This window comes from Bidens hawaiensis, unplaced genomic scaffold, assembly GCF_021521415.1.
Source record: "Bidens hawaiensis isolate Kalapana, Puna unplaced genomic scaffold, B.hawaiensis_p1.1 tig00002717_1, whole genome shotgun sequence".
Classification (NCBI taxonomy): domain Eukaryota; kingdom Viridiplantae; phylum Streptophyta; class Magnoliopsida; order Asterales; family Asteraceae; genus Bidens; species Bidens hawaiensis.
The window spans coordinates 3,023,098-3,044,140 of NW_027491146.1; positions in this window are offsets into that span (position 1 = coordinate 3,023,098).

Sequence of the window (21,043 nt, forward strand, 5' to 3'; positions counted from 1 at the left end):
CATTGTTTATGTGTTTCAGGATATTGGAAGAAATGGAGCTTAACGAGGATATTTACAGGCTTGGAACGAAGATCGAGAAGTGAGAGATTGGGCGTGCACGCATCATGAGGCATTCAAGAAAAGAAAAATGAAAAATATGAAATTTTACATCTTCGCGATACGCGAAGATGCAAAGAAGGTCAGCTTCGCGATACGCGAAGCTGTAGAATCTAGAAACCGACTATTTTGTCATTCGCGATACGCGAAGAAGCATGCCTGGACATCTTCGCGATACGCGAAGATGCTTAAGTCGGCCAAAAATTTAGGTTTTGCCCTATATAAACCCTTTAACCTCCCCATTCGGTTATAGACGACTTCCAGAGGCAAAAGAGGCTGCTTAGGGCGATCTTCCACCATTGTAAGGCTTTCGGTTCATCTCAGGTTTGTATGTCATCAAAGATAAGTTGTTTACTTGATATGCCGTTGCTCGGCTAAGTCCTTTGTTCATTCTAGGCTAGGGTTTTGTGTAATTCCTCTTGAGACCAGATTTGCTATGCTTAAAGTTATGAACTTGATTTGAGTTATTGCTTTTATCTTGTTTTATTGATTGCTTGGTTGTTTAAACAATTTATATTTGCGATTATTGTTTGTGCATCACTTGTTTGGTTTTATTCATCAACACTTAGGGTTAGGCTCTTGTGTCATTGAACTTATAATCATCGGCTCATGCTACTTAACTATTTGTCATAAAACATAAATTGGTAATTGTGTAGATCGAGTTCAATTGTGTCAACAATTCGGTTAGGGTATCGTTTGTCATCACAATCAAACTGCTAGGTCTAGTAATTACTGCGCAATCAAGACAAGTAAATCTATGATTAAGTTGAATGTCACATTACCCGAACCTAGAATGAATGCTTTTATTAATATTATTTACAAATCGTTTTTAAGTAATAATTAGGTTTTAATTAAATCTTTTCTAAAAACCGCTTGACATTGTCTGTCCGCCGTAGTTAATTAATTAATTTAGTCATATTAAATTAGCACTTTACTTGAGTTCCTGTGGAGACGACCTTACTTACCCGTACTAGTTTCAGGTATTTAAGTCTTGATTAATTGTTTTTGAGTAGCCCATTATAGCCTACGTCACATGTCGAGCAAATTCCACAGTTACCAATCCATCGACGACATCCGACTAAGAATATCATTGGAGATCCATCCGCTGGCATTCAAACAAGCAGTACTCCCAGTAACATTAACAGATGTCTTTTTGCTTGTTTTATTTAAGAGGTCAAGCCCAACGACTACAAGGTTGCGTTGAAAGAAGATTCTTGGGTGGAAGCCATGCAAGAGGAGCTGTTACAGTTCAAGAAGCTAAATGTTTGGAGGTTAGTGAAGAAACCAGAAAATAAAAGACCGATCGGAACGAAGTGGGTGTTCCGAAATAAGAAAGACGACAACGGGGTTATCATCAGAAACAAAGCCCAGCTTGTTGTGCAAGGCTTTTGGCAACGTGAGACTTGATTATGATAAGGTCTATGCACCCGTAGCCAGATTAGAAGCAATCCGCATATTTTTGGCCTGCGCTTCGTACATGAACTTCAAAGTGTATCAAATGGACGTAAAGATGGCCTTTTTGTATGGAAAGGTCAAAGAAGATATCTACGTCAGCCAACCTCCAGGTTTTGAAGATCCAAATCATCCTGATCACGTTTACAGTCTTGACAAGGCACTTTATAGTCTTCACCAAGCACCTCATGCATGGTATGCCACACTGGCGGATCATTTCGTTAATCTTTTAGGTTGATGCATAAGAGATTTGCTCGAGACAAGGAGGTGTTGCAGTTTGATCCCGAGATTGAGAAAGCGCTTAAAAAGGATCCGAGCAAAACAAAGAAGGGGTGAAACTTCAAGACCGAAAGAAGAAGACATGAATCATCATGAAGATAAACCCTACCCGGTTCCACCTGTGTTTCAACCTGATGAACTTAACCACACAATCGAGAACAACCCATTCCACAAAATGTCCCACAAAACATTCCACAAAACCCACCAATCCATGACCTACCACCATTCAACCCACCCATTCACAAAAACCGAAACCCGAGAGCTCAAAGAAGAGATCAAATGAGAGACAATCGTTCAACCAGGTCTGAACCATCGCACAATAGAGTCGAGTTCGAGTATGATCGGCGGAGGGGATTTGACGATTTTTATGAATTCTAGGATTAAGATGAGATGGAAGACGTGCAAGGGGATCGGTATTATAGAAGACAACAACAACAACAACCTCCCAGAAACCGAACACCCGAGCCCGCTCAACAACCAAGAAACCAGCAAAAAAGAAGAAGACAAGATCCCCCCGAGCCACAGTTTCCCGAGTATGAATTTGATGATGGAGTCCCGAGGGCATTCATTCCACCACCCGTTTGGGGGGTTCAAAGCCACTTCATTCCACAAGTGGCCACGAACCCGCTTCCCATTGTGATCCCAGTTAGAGAAGGAAGAACGTTTTCAGTAAGGCAAAGTAACTTAACCGTGATGCCTACTTTTCATGGGAAAGCATCAGAAGAACCGTACTTGCATCTGAGCGAGTTTAATGCAATTTATGCCACTATCTCAAGTCAAGGTTTCACTGCTGATGAAGTCAAGCTAGTTGTGTTTCAGTTCAGCCTTAAAAATCTAGCAAAGCAGTGGTTCTTATCTTTACCGTCAGCAAGTATCAATATGTTGCAAGACCTGGCTCAGCAATTCTTAGACGAGTATTACACACCGCAAAGAATGTTGTGGGCTATATTTGTGGTTTATGCTTGCATGTTGGGCTTAGGTAGGGTATATTATGTAAACCGAGAACTTTATGGTTCTCGGTGGGCTTTGGGCTTTTGTTGGGCCAGTATGCTGGTACCCTATATATATAGATGTCTTTGTATAGGGTTATGGTTGTTCATTCAACGTGTGATTTTGGCCGTCTAAGGGTTATCATAGACGAATATTGTAATTGTTAGTGCTTAAGCACCCGACGTTAATATTAACGTGTGTTTTGAAGCCATTTGTGTGTTTTACGTGTTTGTGTTTGTTAGTGTTCTTGAATTATCTAGCGTTGGATTTCCGCACCAACACCTAGATTGTTGATATCATATTTGTAGTGATCCAGATTCGGGAGTTACAATTGGTATCAGAGCCTTAGACCTATTCAGGCTCGTTATTGTGATATCAAGGATTCAAGATTTTGATCTTTGGTGGTTGGGGTTGACTTTCCGGTGATACTCTCGTCGGAGAAGGAAAAAGTTTTTTTGAAGTTGAAGATTGACCTAATCTTGGTTAAAATTCAAATCCCAGAGATTTCGGGATTTAATTTGTTACCAAAATTATCTGGTCAAAGCATCTTTGGGTTTCCTAGAAGTTCTCGGACAATTTTCATTGTTTTCGGCCAGTATTTGGTCGTTCTCCGTGAAATTTGTTGGTTCTCGGCCAAATCTGCCAGTTCTCGACCAAGTTTGTCAGTTCTCGGCTACGTCCAAGTGTTCTCGGTTGAGTAAGATTATTCTCTGTTGATTTCCATTGTTCTCGGTCAACTAAGAGGGTTCCCTGTCGACTTCTAGTTCTCGGTCAATATTGTTCTCGGTCAATAGTGGTGTTCTCTGTTGACTGAAGGTGTTCACGGTCAACCTTTAGTTCTCGGCTCAGTAAACTGCATGCTCTATTTGGACCTGATTAGTTGATTTGGACCCGATACTTGGACTAGGACTATAAAATATTCTGGACCAGAATAAATTTTAAACTAATTTAAAAAAATGGAACACTTAACCAACAGCAATGTGTCATCAAATGCTCTACTTCATCAAGAACTGGATTCCATAATGGGGACAACCACTCGTGTACCTTGTCTATTGTCTCATGAGGGGTTCAGTGAGTGGAAATTTCGATTCGAGAAGTATGTTAAAATGAAAGATGCTAAGATTTGGAGAAGCATAGTTAGAGGACCCCAAATCATCACGTATCCACGTGAGAATTCAACTAAGGTTGTTGTGAAGCTTGTTGCACAGTATGATGATGATGATTTTGCTAAAGTTGAAGAGGATGAAAGGGCTCTATCAACCTTAACTATGGCTCTCTCACCTGAGATCGCTTTAAGTTTTAGAGAACTTCAATCTGCCAAGGAGTTGTGGGAGGCGTTGATTGAGGTGTATGAAGGAAATGAAGACATGAAGAGAAGTCGCCAAGATTTGTTGCGACAGAAATTTAATATGTTCAATCATGTGTTGGGAGAATCGTTGGAGACACAACTTCAAAGATTCATAACTCTTGTGACTGAGATGAGATCTGCAAGCATTTATCTGGCAACGTCTGAAATAAACAACAAGTTGGTGAACTCATTACCCAAAAGCTGGGATATGAATGTTGCGGTTATGAAGAAGAGTAAAGATCTCAACAGAATGTCTATCTCTGAGATGATGGCTACTATCAAGGCATGTGAAATGGACGACCAGCAACGTGTAATAAATCATGCGAACTCTTATAGTGCAGCTGGTTACAATGTTGCTTCCAGCAATGCTCTTATTTCTCAAGATAGTTTCTCTATGTTCAAGGCCACTCAGCAACCTCCAACCCAAGGAAACTTTCAGATGTTTAAGTCCACTCAAGGCCAGTCTTCCTTTACTCCGCCTCAACAAGCTCCAATTTTCTTTACCAAGTCTGCACAACCTTCATCTGCTGGCGCTGCTCAAGGTCAGAACTCAAGCCAGCTTCCCTCCATTCAGAAAGAGACTCAGGACAACATAGCTCTAATGGCAGGGTTCATGAACTACTATAATGCATTTCTAGCTGGAGACTTGGTTCAACCAGTTGTGGCTGCTGAACTCGATCAGATTCACCCTGATGTTGAGGAAATGGATATTGCTTGGCAAATCGCGATGGCAGTGGTTCATGCTAAGAAATTCACTAAGAGGACTGGTAGAAACAATTAGAACATGCCTAATAATCAGAAGGTGGGTTTTAACAAGAAAACTCTGAGATGCTATAACTGTCACGAGCCGGGTCATTTTGCTCGTTAATGTACTAACCCAGCGAAGGAAGGAAACACAGAAAGGGCGCTGGTTCCAGTGGGTAATGCTAGGGGAGATGTTGGTGAGAGTTCGGGAAATGGTGAAAGGGGATTGATTGCTCAACAGTTCTCTTGGGAGGATCAGATGCCTGCTCTCAACATTGGAAATCAGACCGCAAATTTTGCAAATGTTGAGGACATTGAAGAGGAAAACGCTGCTGAGGAGCAAGTCAAGGAACTTCAATTCGCATTCATGGCGTTCACTCCCTCCAGCTCATCTGAGGTAAGCTTTCAACCATGTTCTCTAGATTGTGTTGATAAAATCAACTTATATAAACTTCATAATAATAACTTGATCAGAGACATGGAAAGAGTAAAATCAGAAAACTTTAAACTTAAGAAAAATGAAAAATCCTTCTTAGATAAAATAGAAGCATATTAAAAGGATCCCTCTAAGCTTAAGTCTGAATTCAGTATAAAGTGTTGTCACCACCTAGATGCCAAGTTGGAAATTGCTGAATTAACTGCTAAACTGGAAGCCTCCAAATTGGAAATTTTGAACTTAAATGCTAAATTTGAAAGAGCTGAACTTGATTTTAAAAAGTTCGAGGGTTCCAGTAAGGTAGTTAATTCAATGATTGACAATCAATTATGGTGGAAGGAGAAGGAAGGTGAGGGATTAAAATACAGCAAGGTACCTCCACCTTACAATGACAACTATGTTCAACTTCCCGTCACCAAAGAACAGGAAGAAAAGGTACAGGACATGAAGTATGGTAAACATGATAAGAATGACGTATCTGATGATGTGAGTTCATCGACCTCAGGAGTGAACGATACTAACGTGTTTACTTCATGTGCAGAGAAAGTAATTGTTGAGGATTGGACTGATGAGGATGATGAAGCTTGTGTTTCGTTTAATAAAGACTTTAATTCTGATGTTACTTTAAAACTACCTGCTTTGAATTCTGTTATTCAGCATCTTTTTGGCCTACGCTTCATACATGAACTTCAAAGTGTATCAAATGGACGTAAAGACGGCCTTTTTGTATGGAAAGGTCAAAGAAGAGATCTACGTCAGTCAACCTCCAAGTTTTGAAGATCCAAATCATCTTGATCACGTTTACCGTCTTGACAAGGCACTTTATGGTCTTCACCAAGCACCTCATGCATGGTATGCCACACTGGCTGATCATTTAGTTAATCTTTCAGGTTGATGCATAAGAGATTTGCTCGAGACAAGGAGGTGTTGCAGTTTGATCCCGAGATTGAGAAAACCGCAAGAATGAACCGAGCAAAACAAAGAAGGGGTGAAACTTCAAGACCGAAAGAAGAAGACATGAATCATCAAGAAGATAACCCCTACCCGGTTCCACCTGTGTTTCAACCCGATGAACTTAACCGCATAATCGAGAACAACTCATTCCACAAAATGTCCCACAAAACATTCCACAAAACCCACCAATCCATGACCTACCACCATTCAACCCACCCATTCACCAAAATCAAAACCCGACAGCTCAAAGAAGAGATCAAATGAGAGACGATCGTTCAATTAGGTCTGAACCACCGTACAATAGAGTCGAGTTCGAGTATGATCAGTGGAGGGGATTTGACGATTTATATGAATTCGAGGATGAAGATGAGATGGAAGACGTGCAAGGGGATCAGTATTATAGAAGACAACAACAACAACAACAACCTCCCAGAAACCGAACACCCGAGCCAGCTCAAACCACCAAGAAACCGTCGAGAAAGAAGAAGACAAGATCCCCCTGAGCCACAGTTTCTCGAGTATGAATTTGACGATGGAGTCCCGAGGGCATTCATTCCACCGCCCGTTCGGGGGGTTCAAAGTCACTTCATTCCATAAGTGGCCACGAACCCGCTTCCCATTGTGATCCCGGTTAAAGAAGGAAGAACGTTTTCAGTAAGGCAAAGTAACTTAACCGGGATGCCTACTTTTCATGGGAAAGCATCAGAAGAACCGTACTTGAATCTGAGCGAGTTTACTGCAATTTGTGCCATTATCTCAAGTCAAGGTTTTACTGCTGATGAACTCAAGCTAGTTGTGTTTCAGTTCAGCCTTAAAGATCTAGCAAAGCAGTGGTTCTTATCTTTACCGTCAGCAAGTATCAATATGTTGCAAGACCTGGCTCAGCAATTCTTAGACGAGTATTACACACTGCAAAGAACGTCCGAAGCTCGAACCTCCATCAGAAATTTTCAGCAAAATTCGGGTGAGACTTTTCATGAATCATTTGCGAGGTTCAAGAGGTTGTTGAGAACTTGTCCGCATCACGGGATTGCACTGTGGGAGTTGATAAAAGCGTTTCATGACGGGTTGTCGAGTGACAATGTGCGTGATCTTCAGTCGACCACAAATGGGTCGTTTTTGACTAATGATGAGAATGAAGATTGGCAACATTTGGAAAGACATGCAATGAACTCAAAAAGACAGGCTCAGTCGAATCGTATGGTAAAAAGGGCGGTTGTGAAGGCCGTGGATAGTGGCAATTCGGATGATCGTATGGCTAGGTTGGAGAGAAAGTTGGACCAGTTGATGGGTGTGGGAGTGAAAGAAAAAGGCAAGTCAGGAAAGGCGTATCTAGTTTGTGAGGGTTGCGGTGGAATAGGCCATGTAGTGGCTACTTGTGGGGTTGTGATGGAAGAGGAAGAAGAAGAGGAAGAAGAGGAGGTAAACTTTGTTCAGGATGAGAAGAGGTACAATAATAATATGAATTCAAACACCTATCACTCGGGCCTCCGAAACCATCCCAACTTCAGTTATGGAAACCTGAACACGCAACAAAACCCAAACTTTCAAGGTAGTTCCCAAAAAGCAGGTTATCAGTCAAATCAGCGTCAATACGGGAACGAGAGGGGTAACGGTCAAAGCGGGTATAATCAAAAAGAGTTGGGGGGTTACAACAAGACTTATCAGAAGAATTATCAGCAAAGAGAGCAAAGTCAAGGCGCGACTCAAGGTCAAAGTTCTTCGCAAGATTCGAAAATTCTAACACTACTAAAAGACTTGAGCCGAAGAATGGAGATTCAAGAAAAAGCAAATGCCTTAAGAGATAAACAAATAAGCCAATTGGCTGAAGAGTTGTCCACTCTGAAGAAAGACCCGAAAAAGCTACCAAGTGACACCTTGAAGAACCCGTTCGATCAGAGTAGCAGTTCATCAAATGGTAAAAACGTACACGTGAGTGCAATCACAATTGAAGATCACGGGGTGAACGACACGGTTGAAGAATTTGAAACAGGGGCACCACTTATTCCCATTCAGATTGGTGAGTTCAAGACCACCAAGGCGCTAGTTGATTATGGTGCGAGTGTAAGTGTTCTACCGGGGAGTGTTTATGACCGGTTTGTGTTTGGACCTTTACAAGAAGTTGACACCACATTGGTGTCTGCTGATTTCACTCAAAGACGGCCCCGAGGGAAGTTGGTTGGAGTTTCAGTAAAGGTTGGTGATTTTTACTATCCTGAAGATTTTCTTGTTCTAGATTATGAGCCGGTAGAGAATGAAGAAGAGACGTGAGTGATAGTGGGTAGACCGTTTTTGGCAACATCAAATGCTCAAATCAATTGCCGAGACGGAATAGTGTGCATGACCTTTGGTAATCGTAAGTTAATTTTGCATATTTTTTCAAATTTATTTGATTATTTTTGTGAAAATAAATCTTCTAGGTCAGGTTCTACTAACATGCGTCTTCCTCATGTAAGTAAGGATGACACCATAGAAGCAAGTTTTGTGTTTGATAGGTCGAAGCGGGAGAGAGAAAAAGAGGAGCTGAATTCGGTAGAGATTCATGTTGGAGAGTTGGCGATTTCATGTGATGATATCAAGACTGTGAGGGAAAAATGTGTTTAATAATGAGACTGGAAAAACAAGTAAGAAGAAACCGCTAAAGAAGGAGAAGAAGCCACCGGTATTTTAGAACGAACAAAGACGGTTGGCGTGCTTCGGGCTAAGATGGAGTGTCATGGACAGTGTACCACTATGTTGGAGGAGTAAGAAGAACGAGGTGGAGGAAGGTAAGCACTCCATTAGACCACCATAACCGCCAAATCAGGTGACGGTCCGGCTGAAGACCTTAACAAAAACTTAGCGCTAACCGGGAGGCAACCCGGCCTTGTATTCAGGTACTTGTATATTTTGTATTTGAACTTTGTGGGTGTAGTTCACAATAAACCCTCACGAGACTATACTCGTCCACCTGGGCTATCGGGGGGTTTAAAGGACTTGTTGCATAGGCTAAATGCAACCGTGATTCCTACGAAAGTGAGTTAGGTCTTTTAACGTTTTTACTCATCTAACAAATTTGGTTATGAAATTAATTAATTTTGAGTTGGTAATTTAAAATCAATGGTTTTGCCAACGGTTTAAAAGACCTATATTTTTAACATTTGTGAGAAGCTTGCTTCTACATATTTGAGAGTTTGCAGATTCTATTTTGAGAGTCAAGGAGGTAAGGTTCACCGAGAGATCACCGAGGGCACGAGAGTTACACACGAGAGTTTTATTTTCTATCAGGTGATTTCGTTTTCATAACCTTATTTGTTTTATTAGTTTTGTGTTAAAAGTGTAATTGTATTTGTGTATATTTAGTAATAACCACCATCACATTAGGCCCGGTTTTAAAATTTTTGAAGTGAATTTTAATCCCGTCCCTATTTATGTCTTAAATTTTAAACATTGAGGACAATGTTTGCCTCAAGTGTAGGGATGGGGGAGAAATTGAAAATTTAAAAGTATAATGTTCCTTGAATTAAGATTTTTTGCATAATAAATGGAAAATGATAGAAAAATCGGGGGTTATTTTTCAAAATTATTATATAATATGAGATAAATAAAAACGGGAACACACTTAATTTGGGATGTGCCGGTAGGCTCAGCCTTGGGAATGAAAGGATAATTTGGTTGTAGACTTAATTGAACTTTAAATGTTTGAATTTTAGTGGGAAACGCCTTCAGGGTTATGTTTGTTTATCTAAGCCTGTGTAAGGACTGGAATGAAAGATTAGGCCATACTCAAGCCTTTCTATTAGAATTGACCACCAAAAATATATTTTAATATGAGTAGTCTATAGTACAATGGTTGGATAGGCTTAACATTAGAGTATGCTAAATGGCTTGTGATAAAAACATAAATAAAAAAACATCTGCGTATGGCTAGTTAAGTGGCTAACACTTCATAGGCGTATGGTTTTATGGCCTTAAATCCTGTATTGATGGGATGCCCTGAGGAACGGAGACTATGGGTCGGTATGCGGTTTATCATCTGGTATGCATAAATCCTAAGTGGATTTATTCATATTTAAAAAAAGCTTAAAAAGAGCAAACCCGCAATTTATCTGCCAATTCATAAGTCAATAAACATGATCACAAAAAGTGCTTTAAAAGTACAAATTCACTTCTGACTTGATCATCGACGCTGTTAGTCATATGAGGTCCCCGTGCTCGCGTCTCATTACCAGTAAGAAATGGACCACATAGGACACGTCATATGTAAGCCGTACAGATGAATGCGTGCCTACTCACGTATGGTGATGGACTTCGGGGTATTGTTTGATAACAGGGGTATGTCATGTAGTGGGGGCTATTTACTAGTTGGTTACCTAATTGCACCTTAATCGTATCTAATGGCCATTTTGGTAGATTTTAATATTTAAGTTTGGGTTTTGGTTCGATAAAACTATCCAAGATTGTCTTAGCTATTACATATGGGCTTGAAAATTGTACAAAGTGTGCAAAATTTTGATCATCTAATCTCAATGTTTAAATGAAAATTGGGGTGGTCTGGTTCGGTAAAACTATAATGAAGCATGGTAAGGAAGCTTCAGGGCTTTGATGTGTGTGTTCCATTTTAATCATATGAACTAATAAAACTGTCGCACCTTATTTTTCGCGGTAAGTATTAAGGCGTGGGTCGCAATCGTGGTTTTTGTGTTCTTGTGCTTAATTAAGATAATCTATGAAGTATTTTGAGAATGATATTTGATTCTGATTCCATTGCAAAGTCTTTTTCGGGACGAAAAAGGATAAGTGTGGGGATTTGATGGTTGGGTGAAAGTTAGCTAGTTTTATATATTAATTAGTTATATTTAGTTAAATAATCGAGTGAACATTGGTACTTCAAGCATTGTTTACGTGTTTCAAGATATTGGAAGCTATGGAGCTTAACTAGGATATTTACGGGCTTGGAACGAAGATCGAGAAGTGAGAGATTGGGTATGCATGCATCACGAGGCATTCAAGAAAAGAAAAATGAAAAATATGAAATTTTACATCTTCGCGATACGCGAAGATGCAAAGAAGGTCCGCTTCGCGCAGAATCTGGAAACCGACTATTTTGTCATTCGCGATACGCGAAGAAGCATGGCTGGACATCTTCGCGATACCCGAAGATGCTTAAGTCGGCCAAAAATTTAGGTTTGCCCTATATAAACCCTTTAATCTCCCCATTCGGTTATAGACGACTTCCAGAGGCAAAAGAGGCTGCTTAGGGCGATCTTCCACCATTGTAAGGCTTTCGGTTCATCTCAGGTTTGTATGTCATCAAAGATAAGTTGTTTACTTGATATGTCGATGCTCGGCTAAGTCCTTTGTTCATTCTAGGCTAGGGTTTTGTGTAATTCCTCTTGAGACCAGATTTGCTATGCTTAAAGTTATGAACTTGATTTGAGTTATTGCTTTTATCTTGTTTAATTGATTGCTTGGTTGTTTAAACAAATTATATTTGCGATTATTGATTAGTGCATCACTTGTTTGGTTTTGTTCATCAACACTTAGGGTTAGGCTCTTGTGTCATTGAACTTATAATCATCGGCTCATGCTACGTAACTATTTGTCATAAAACATAAAATTGGTAATTGTGTAGATCGAGTTCAAGTGTGTCAACAATTCGGTTAGGGTATCGTTTGTCATCACAATCAAACTACTAGGTCTAGTAAGTACTGCGCAATCAAGACAAGTAAATATGTGATTAAGTTGAATGTCACATTACCCGAACCTAGAATGAATGCTTATATTAATATTATTTACAAATTGTTTTTAAGTAATAATTTAGTTTTAATTAAATCTTTCTAAAAACCTCTTGACATCGTCTGTCCGTCGTAGTTAATTAATTAATTTAGTCATATTAAAATTAGCACTTTCCTTGAGTTCCTGTGGAGACGACCTTACTTACCCGTACTAGTTTATAGGTATTTAAGTGTTAATTAATTGTTTTTGAGTAGACCACGACAGCCTACGTCACATGTCGAGCAAATTCCACAATTACCAATCCATCGACAACATTCGACTGAGAATATCATTGGAGATCCATCCGCTGGCATTCAAACAAGCAGTACTCCCGGTAACATTAACAGATGTCTTTTTGCTTGTTTTATTTAAGAGGTCGAGCCCAACGACTACAAGGTTGCGTTGAAAGAAGATTCCTGGGTGGAAGCCATGCAAGAGGAGCTGTTACAGTTCAAGAAGCTAAATGTTTGGAGGCTAGTGAAGAAACCAGAAAATAAAAGACCGATCGGAACGAAGTGGGTGTTCCGAAATAAGAAAGACGACAAGGGGGTTATCATCAGAAGCAAAGCCCAGCTTGTTGTGCAAGGCTTTTGGCAACGTGAAGGACTTTATTACGATAAGGTCTATGCACCCGTAGCCAGATTAGAAGCAATCCACATCTTTTTGGCCTGCACTTCGTACATGAACTTCAAAGTGTATCAAATGGACGTATAAAGACGGCCTTTTTGTATGGAAAGGTCAAAGAAGAGATCTACGTCAGCCAACCTCCAGGTTTTGAAGATCCAAATCATCCTGATCACGTTTACCGTCTTGACAAGGCACTTTATGGTCTTCACCAAGCACCTCGTGCATGGTATGCCACACTGGCTAATCATTTAGTGAAGAATGGGTACAAAAGAGGTATTGTCGATCAAACTCTCTTTGTCAAGAAGGTTAAGGGTGATCTGATTCTCGTCCAAGTGTATGTTGCTGACATTATCTTCGGATCCACGAATGAGAATCTGTGCAAGGAGTTTTCTGAGGTCATGCAACAGCGATTTGAAATGAGTTCGTTGGGAGATTCCTTGGTCTTCAAGTTTACCAAATGACGGACGGTATTTAATTCATTAGGAAAAGTACGTTCACGAAATTGTTCAGAAGTTCGGGTTTAAGGACTCAACTGCTTTTATGACTCCAATCGCTACACGGCCTATTCTCGCTCCTGATCCATCAGGAAAGCCAATCGATCAACACCTGTATAGGTCCATTATTGGCTCTCTGATGTATCTCACGGCAAGCAGACCGGACATCATGTTCCCTGTTTGTCAGTGTGCCAGAGATCAGTCAGATCCAAGAGAATCCCACATGACAGCTGTCAAACTTATTTTCAGATATCTCAAGGGAAGACCTCGTTTGGGAATTTGGTATCCAAAAGATTCTCTCTTGGACCTTCATGCGTACACCGACAGTGATTATGGGGGATGCAATTTAGACCGCAAGTCAACATCAGGAGGATGTCAATTCCTGGGACACAGACTTATTTCATGGCAATGCAAAAAGCAAGTCACTGTGTCCACCTCCACTGCAGAAGCCGAGTACATCGCCGCATCCAGTTGCTGTTCCCAAGTCATTTGGATCCAGCATCAGCTACTGGATTACGGTTTGAATTTCTATGAAAACATGATCAAATGTGATAATGAGGCTGCCGTTGCGATTGTTAAAAACCCGGTCTAGCACTCAAAGACTAAGCACATCGACATCCGAATGCACTTCATTCATGATTGTTTTGATCGTAAGCTTGTCAACATAAAAAGGGTCCATACTGATATTAACTTTGCAGATCTCTTTACAAAACCCTTTAGTCGTGCCCGTTTTGTTTTTCTCGTTGAGTCATTGGGCATGATTTATTTTGTGTAAATTTTATCTTTTGTTTGAAAAATTGTAAATATTTTTCAAATATGCCACAATTTTAGAGGGAGAAAATGAGTTAACTTTAACTCACCAAAGATTTTAAAATTTACTTTAAGAAAAATCAAAATCGAGTCACTTGACTTAACAAAAAGATTTTAATTTTATATATAATATTAATTTTATCTTTACTCCTATTTAAGAAAAATCTCTGAAAAATTCAAAAAGTATTATCCCGCTTAGAGGGAGCTCCTTCGTAGAGGGAGTCGGATATTTAAAATTTTCAATCAAGGACTGATCCGACCATGTGGAAAGTGATAGTACATTGGCATGTAATGATCCTAGCGCATGAAAAGAGTAGATAAAAAGTGTACAAAATTATTCACAGATGTGTAGATAGGCTTGACAAACAAGTAAGTGTCGGGTGATATAAACCTAAATTCTTGCCGGTACTAGTGGATATACAATTATGAAGCGGTTGCATGATTCCGTGAAGTCATATTCATGAAGGCAGAAATGTAAGTAAACATGTCAGACCCAAGCCTCTCTTTACCTGATCATAGTTATTTTATGAAATCAGTGTAAATTTTTAATTTTCATTGAGTCAAGAAAAGCTAGAAAAAGAAAAACAAAAGAGTCAGAAAAGAAAAAGAAAAAGAGTCAAAAAAAGAGTCAGTTATAGGAATTTTAACTTCTACTTTATTTCTTCATTTATTTTATTATTCAAGCCTTGGACTTTCTCCTGCGCGATAATATGGTATTATCCGACCTGATTGTTAAGGCCCTGAATCTTCTGCTTTGTTTTATTTTCTTTCTTTTGTTCAAGCCTTGGACTTTCTCTGCACGATAATATGGTATTATCCGACCTGATTGTTATGGCCTGAACTTCTGCTTTATTTTAATCTTTCTAGATCGAGTCAAAAGTACTAAGTGTCCAGTGTACAAAGTACAAAGTGTCAAGTATGTCCATAAGAGTACTGTGATCAAATAAGAAAGGTTTAAGTCAAGTTGAGGTGATATGTGAACATAAAATAGGTATGAGATATGATGGAATCAGTAACATGTCTAATTAAGTGGGGACCACATAAGCACCGTGCCTAATTGTACTTCAAATGTATCACTTTGGCAACAAAACACTTGTCAAGTTAAACAAACGGACAATATCTACAGTCGGTGATGAGTTTGTGACACAACAATATCAAAATGGAAACACGATCTAGGGCTTTACAAATCAATATGATTCCACGTTGTGATCATTCTTAACAATATTATGTAAATTAAAAGATCTATTATCTTTAATCAATATGATCCCACTAAATAGTTATTTCTAATTTTAAATTTTAAAAGATCTATTATCTTTAATTTTAAATATGTTTTAATATTATTTTATTTTATTTTTATTTTCAAAAATATTATTTACTTTGGTATTTTAAATATTTTAGGTTTTATTTTTAATTTTAATTTTATTTTTTATTTTTAATTTTAATTTTTATTTTTATTTTTATTTTTATTTTTTATTTATATTGTTATTTTTACTTTTCTTATTTCTATTTTAAGTTTATTTTGTTAAGGAGATCGTCTGTGCAAACGTTAACAGTTACGGACCAACAAAAAAAATTTAGAAAAATAATTGAGTGCTCGTATTCGATGAGTAAATGTTTTACGGGTTTGAAATTGTAAATAATTTTAAAGACTGAGGACTGAGAGCGTATTTTCGGTGAATACTCGCGATGTTTTGACCTTATCACGAGATAAGCTAACTCTATATATATGGGCAACTAAAAATATCTTTACTATTTACCAAAAACTTTTCATATTCTGTCTCTTCCTTTTTCCTTTCAAACCCTAACACTTTCTCTTAATCAATCTTCAAGATCTAGCCTTACTTTCACATCTTGATCATTAATATGGATCCTACCCCTCCGGTATAACACCAAACAACATCTTCATCTTTTCATCTTGGTTTTTGGGTTCTTATAGTTCTAGACGGCGGTTCTGATGAACCGTCAGCTAGATCTAACTTCAGATCCTCAAGATTTGTGTTGTTATCATGTTTAGAATATGTTATTATGTCTTTTCTATCTTGTTAATGATCATTATTTGTTAGTTTTAGGTTTGATTGTTGAAAAGCTTGTAGATCCAGGTTTGTTCGGACTTTCTAGGCTTCAATTGACCCAGAAAAACAAAGGGGTTTTGGTTCAAACTTTCCAGATCAACAATTAAGGTTTAGGCGACCTTGTGGAAAGGGAAAAGGATGAAAAAGGAGCAAAGTATAAATTTTTCGCATATGAAGGGTTCTTGCTTCGCATGCTCATGCGAAGCAAAATATAATTTTGTTTCGCTTCGCTTTTTCATGCGAAGCAAAATGCAACCCTGTTTCACTTCGCATATTCATGCGAAGCGAAATACAATTCTTCTTCGCTTGGCTCATGCGAAGCGAATTGGAATCTATTTCGCTTTGCACGTCCATGCGAAGCGACTGGATTTTTGTTTCGCTTCGCACCCCTGTGAAGCGAATGGAAGCTCTGTTTCGCTTCGTACCCCATGCGAAGCGAAATAAAGTTCATGCGAAGTTTTTGTACTTGGCACATTTCTCAGCATTCTGGACTGAATGCTACTGGGATGATTAGGACATATGAATTGTTTGGACTTTTGGACTGATATGGACATTCAAACCTTGATATATTAATCTAATTAACTTATTAATTGACTAAAATCTATTATTAACTTATAAAACTTAATTGTGTATAATTATTTTAACTATATGTAATTATTCAAGTTAAGTAAATAATACATATTTATTGCATTTGTTTAAAATATATCTTGTGTTTGTTAAGTTTTAAATGATGATTTTCATGATCTTAATGTGTGATTTCAGGGTCATAATCTTTATTGTGCTCTTGAGATACCAAAGCCTAAAGCAGACAAAGTATTCACATCAAAGATTAAGGGGCTGAAGCAGTCACCCCTTGAGCATGCTATCACTGCTAATCCTGCCATTTATCCCAAATGAGCCTTTGATTTCTGGGCCTTTGCAAAACCAGCTGATGATGGTGTCTCCTTCACTACCAAAGTTGCTGGTAAAGAGTTGAGAATTACAGAAGGGGTCTTTAGACGGGCGTTGAAGATAAAGGACGAGCCAGATTACAAGTATGAGAAGGGAGACAGGACGGTTTGAGTGAGTTTGTTACTCAGATGGGATATGATACTGAGTGGAAGAGCCTAGAGAAGAAGCACTTGCCGCCATACTGGTGATTTCTCTTTCACATAGTGCTTCACTGTTTTGCCGACATACGTGGTGGTTTTGACAGTATGAGGATAGACTGGGTTTGTATTATGTTTGTTTTGATGACTCGGGAGAAGTTCAACTATTCAAGGAGATTGTTTTTATGCATGATGGCGAATGCAAAGAATGAGTCTACTTGGCTCATGTACCGAGGTTTGTGCAAATGCTACTAGACGATATGATTCCCGATGCACCCAGGTGACACGAGGTCGAAGACTCACGCAAAAATAAACCAAATACAACTAATTAGATAGTGGTAAATGGGTGTCAAACACGAAGAGTTTGTGGAATATGTGTTACCAAGTAGTTTTATAGATTAACTAAATTTAAACTAAATAAAGAAAATAAAATTTCAAAGTTTTGATTGTTTTGTTTGATTAACGAAAATTAACTAAAACACTTAACACGGTTTTTTTTAATCAAAGATGAGAGGATATGCTTTCCCTCGGTTTCAGGTTTCAATGAATGTTAATGTAAACGTTTAGTCTGAGAAGAACTATAAAACATAATTCATGAATATGCAAATGATTGTGATAATTGAGGACTAAGTACTTGGATTAACAATTGCAAGGTTATCACTCAAAATCAATTAGATTATCCAACCCCGAATTCCACCCGATTAATCCCGATTGCCTATAGCACCAAGAACTGACAGTTTAGAACACGAATTAAACAAACTAACAACTTATCAATCAATACATAGACATCATAATTATGAAATCAATAATACTAGATTACCATCTCAGCAATTGCATAAACATTCAATCAACAAACAATATGAAACCATATAATCCGAGGGAAAACACAAGGGAAATTAGCCGAGCATGATTCGGGTTATCATCCCTTCGATTACAATGTGCATATGAATCAAAAACAAGTCTCCAATGTTTAAACAACTCAAAATTGAGTTATAGCTCCTCCAAATCGCCTCCCCAAGTGTCTCTAATCAAAAACAATGAAAAAGATACCTAAAAGTCATCCCAAAACGGCCTTAAATGATAGTTACAAATTCTGCGTCAGGGTCCACCGTAAGCTACGGTGGCTTTGAAAGCTCCTACGCCAGCAACAATCTGTTTACACTAGGCCTCTACGGTGGAACCCTACCGTAGCTTACGGTGGCTACCGTAGGCTACAGTAGCCTCAGCTCCAACTTTCTTGTTTCTTCTTTGACCTATTGACTTCCATCACCAATTCTAGAGTTCTTTGTTCCTCTCCATCATAGCTCACTTGAATCGCCATTTTTAGCCCTTGTACCTACAAACACGCAACATATACGGTAGTAACCTAAATCCTTGAAATAACATGTAACGCTCATGTTTGGTTTAGAATTACTACAATTAAGGGTGGCTCTTCAATCCACCCGTCACCAGGCCACCTCATAAGAAGGCAAAAGACAAGAAATCACTACCAGAGCCGTATCATGTGAACGAAATCAAGCAGATCTTTGGTGTATTGTTGAGCACCATAGGTAAAGGCCATCAAGTTCAAGGACCAAGTCCGGGTCCTAAGTTTTGGTTGTTTGAAGAAACTGAGCCTGCTGGGAACGAGGCTAATGTTGAGAGCGGGGAATGTATGGGCTCTGAAGCTGATGTTGACATTGAAGCTGAACAAGGTGACTTGTCTGACGAGCCACCAGAAGACCGGACAAAAGCCAAACACGACTTGAAGAGGAAGGCCGCTGACAAGCCTTCCGTTGGTGGTTCTTCTGAAAAGGGCAAGACTGTTGAGGAGGAAGGTGAGGAGGAAGCAGATGTGCAGCCCCTCAAGCAGTTGAAGAAAGTTGGAGACTCCCAGAAGTCATCCAAACTTGTAGTCAAGCTTTCCTCAAAACCCAAACCTTCCTCCACCCAAGACCCACCTGTAGTTTCACAGGAAGCCTTAGCCAAAGCTCTAAGAGACCTAGACGTGGCTAAAATTAAGATACCTGTTTACAAGAAACCTAAAACCAGAAAGAAAGCCAAGGCTAAACAAACCAAAACCATGCTCCATGACTCACCCGACTCCTCTCCTGAACCTTCACCCAAAGACCAACCGATATCAATTTTCGTACCACAAATACCACCTTCACCACCTAAAGACCAACCACAAAACAACCACACCACCTCCACAACAACCTCAAATCCAAATACCACCCGAACAACCAACCGAAACTGAAACGTTAAAATTCACACCTCCTCCACAACCAGAACAATCCCAAACCTTCACACCACCAAAACAACCAACCATTGAACCCACACCTACATCAATATTTACATATTCTATATTTAGCTCACCTATCCAAACCATTAGCCTTTGGAGCCAAACCGTTATATCCTCACCACCAACCAAACCAGTATCAACTACCTTTGAACCCAGACCCTACACACCTTTGCTCTCTACACCACCCATCTCAACACCACCTACCACTACAACCTCACCAATACCTATCCAATCCATTACCCTACCTTTCCAAACCACATCACCACCAATCCTCTTAGACACTCCACCAACCACTATCCTCAAACCCACACACATCACCAAAGGAAAGCCCTTGATGCCTCTAGTGTTCGCTGATCCTATCCTCGATAGGATCATCGCCCTGGAGGAATCAAATGCGAAGAGGGCTGAACGTGAGTTAGTGCTTCTTGAGTATATCAAGAATCAAAAGAATAAGGAGTGCGAGGATGCAATAGCACATGCTAATGCGGGGTCAAGAGTTCAAGCCTTGGAGGAACAAAAAGAGTTGAATGATGCTCTTATTGAAAGTCAACGCCTCCTGATCAACACACTTCAGACTCGAATCCAGAATCAACAACAGCTAATGAATCACGAAGCGTTAGCGAATTCCAATCAACGAGATGAGTACAAGAAAGTGTCTGATTGGGTTGAAACACTTGAAAAGAACTTGCCAGATGCTGATGTTCTTGAAGAACGTTTGAACAAGATGATTGAGGATGCCACAATCAAATGGGACATCGCTAACAAAGCAACAACCTCTAGAGTCTCGATGCTTGAAGGTCAGTTAGCCTCCTATGCCTCTCTCTGTACACTTATAGCAGAAAATGCTCAATTCAGAACCAAGATAGAGGCCATCAAAGCAAAGATCAAGGAGCATGTGAGCAAGTATCAAGCTGGTGAGCAATTGAAGACGAACAAGGAGCTGGTGAGCAAGTATCAAGCTACCTCTGACCTCATGGGTATGAGAGATGACAACTTTCCCTATTTGGAGGACTGACTTGATGTTGTTTTCAGGAGCTGGAGAAGGTCAGGCGAGACTTCTCAGCTGGGTGGACAACAGCCTACCGCATGTCCCAGTGTGGCCTTTTGAGGAGATAGGGTTGTGGCCTCTAAGGGCGAGGCAACTGTTGGTCGGATTGTATAACAGGTTGGCCAACTCGGTAGTGGAGTTGGTACCAGCTTGGGTCCTGAACAAGTTATACAACCTCAGGCTCAAGCTGGTGGTGATGACGGTTGAGAAGAAGGTGATGACGTGGAAGATAGTGATGATGATGAAGACGATGACAAGGACGGCAACGTCCATGACAGTTATGACAAGAATGATGATGATGACAACAATGGTGGAGATGGTGGAGCTGGAGCAGCAGGTGGAAGTGGAGGTAGAGGTGGAGATAAAACTCAAACTCCTCCACAGGATCAGGAACCACACGATGATCCCCCCACTTCTAGAACCAAAGTCAGGCAGGACGACTCACGAATTAACGAAATATATAAAGAGTTGTTTCCTGCAGGTGACGTTGCAGGTATGATGGATGATTTCATCGAGGTTGGGAAGATCTTGGAGAAATTCATTGAACAAATAATGGAGGAGGCAGTA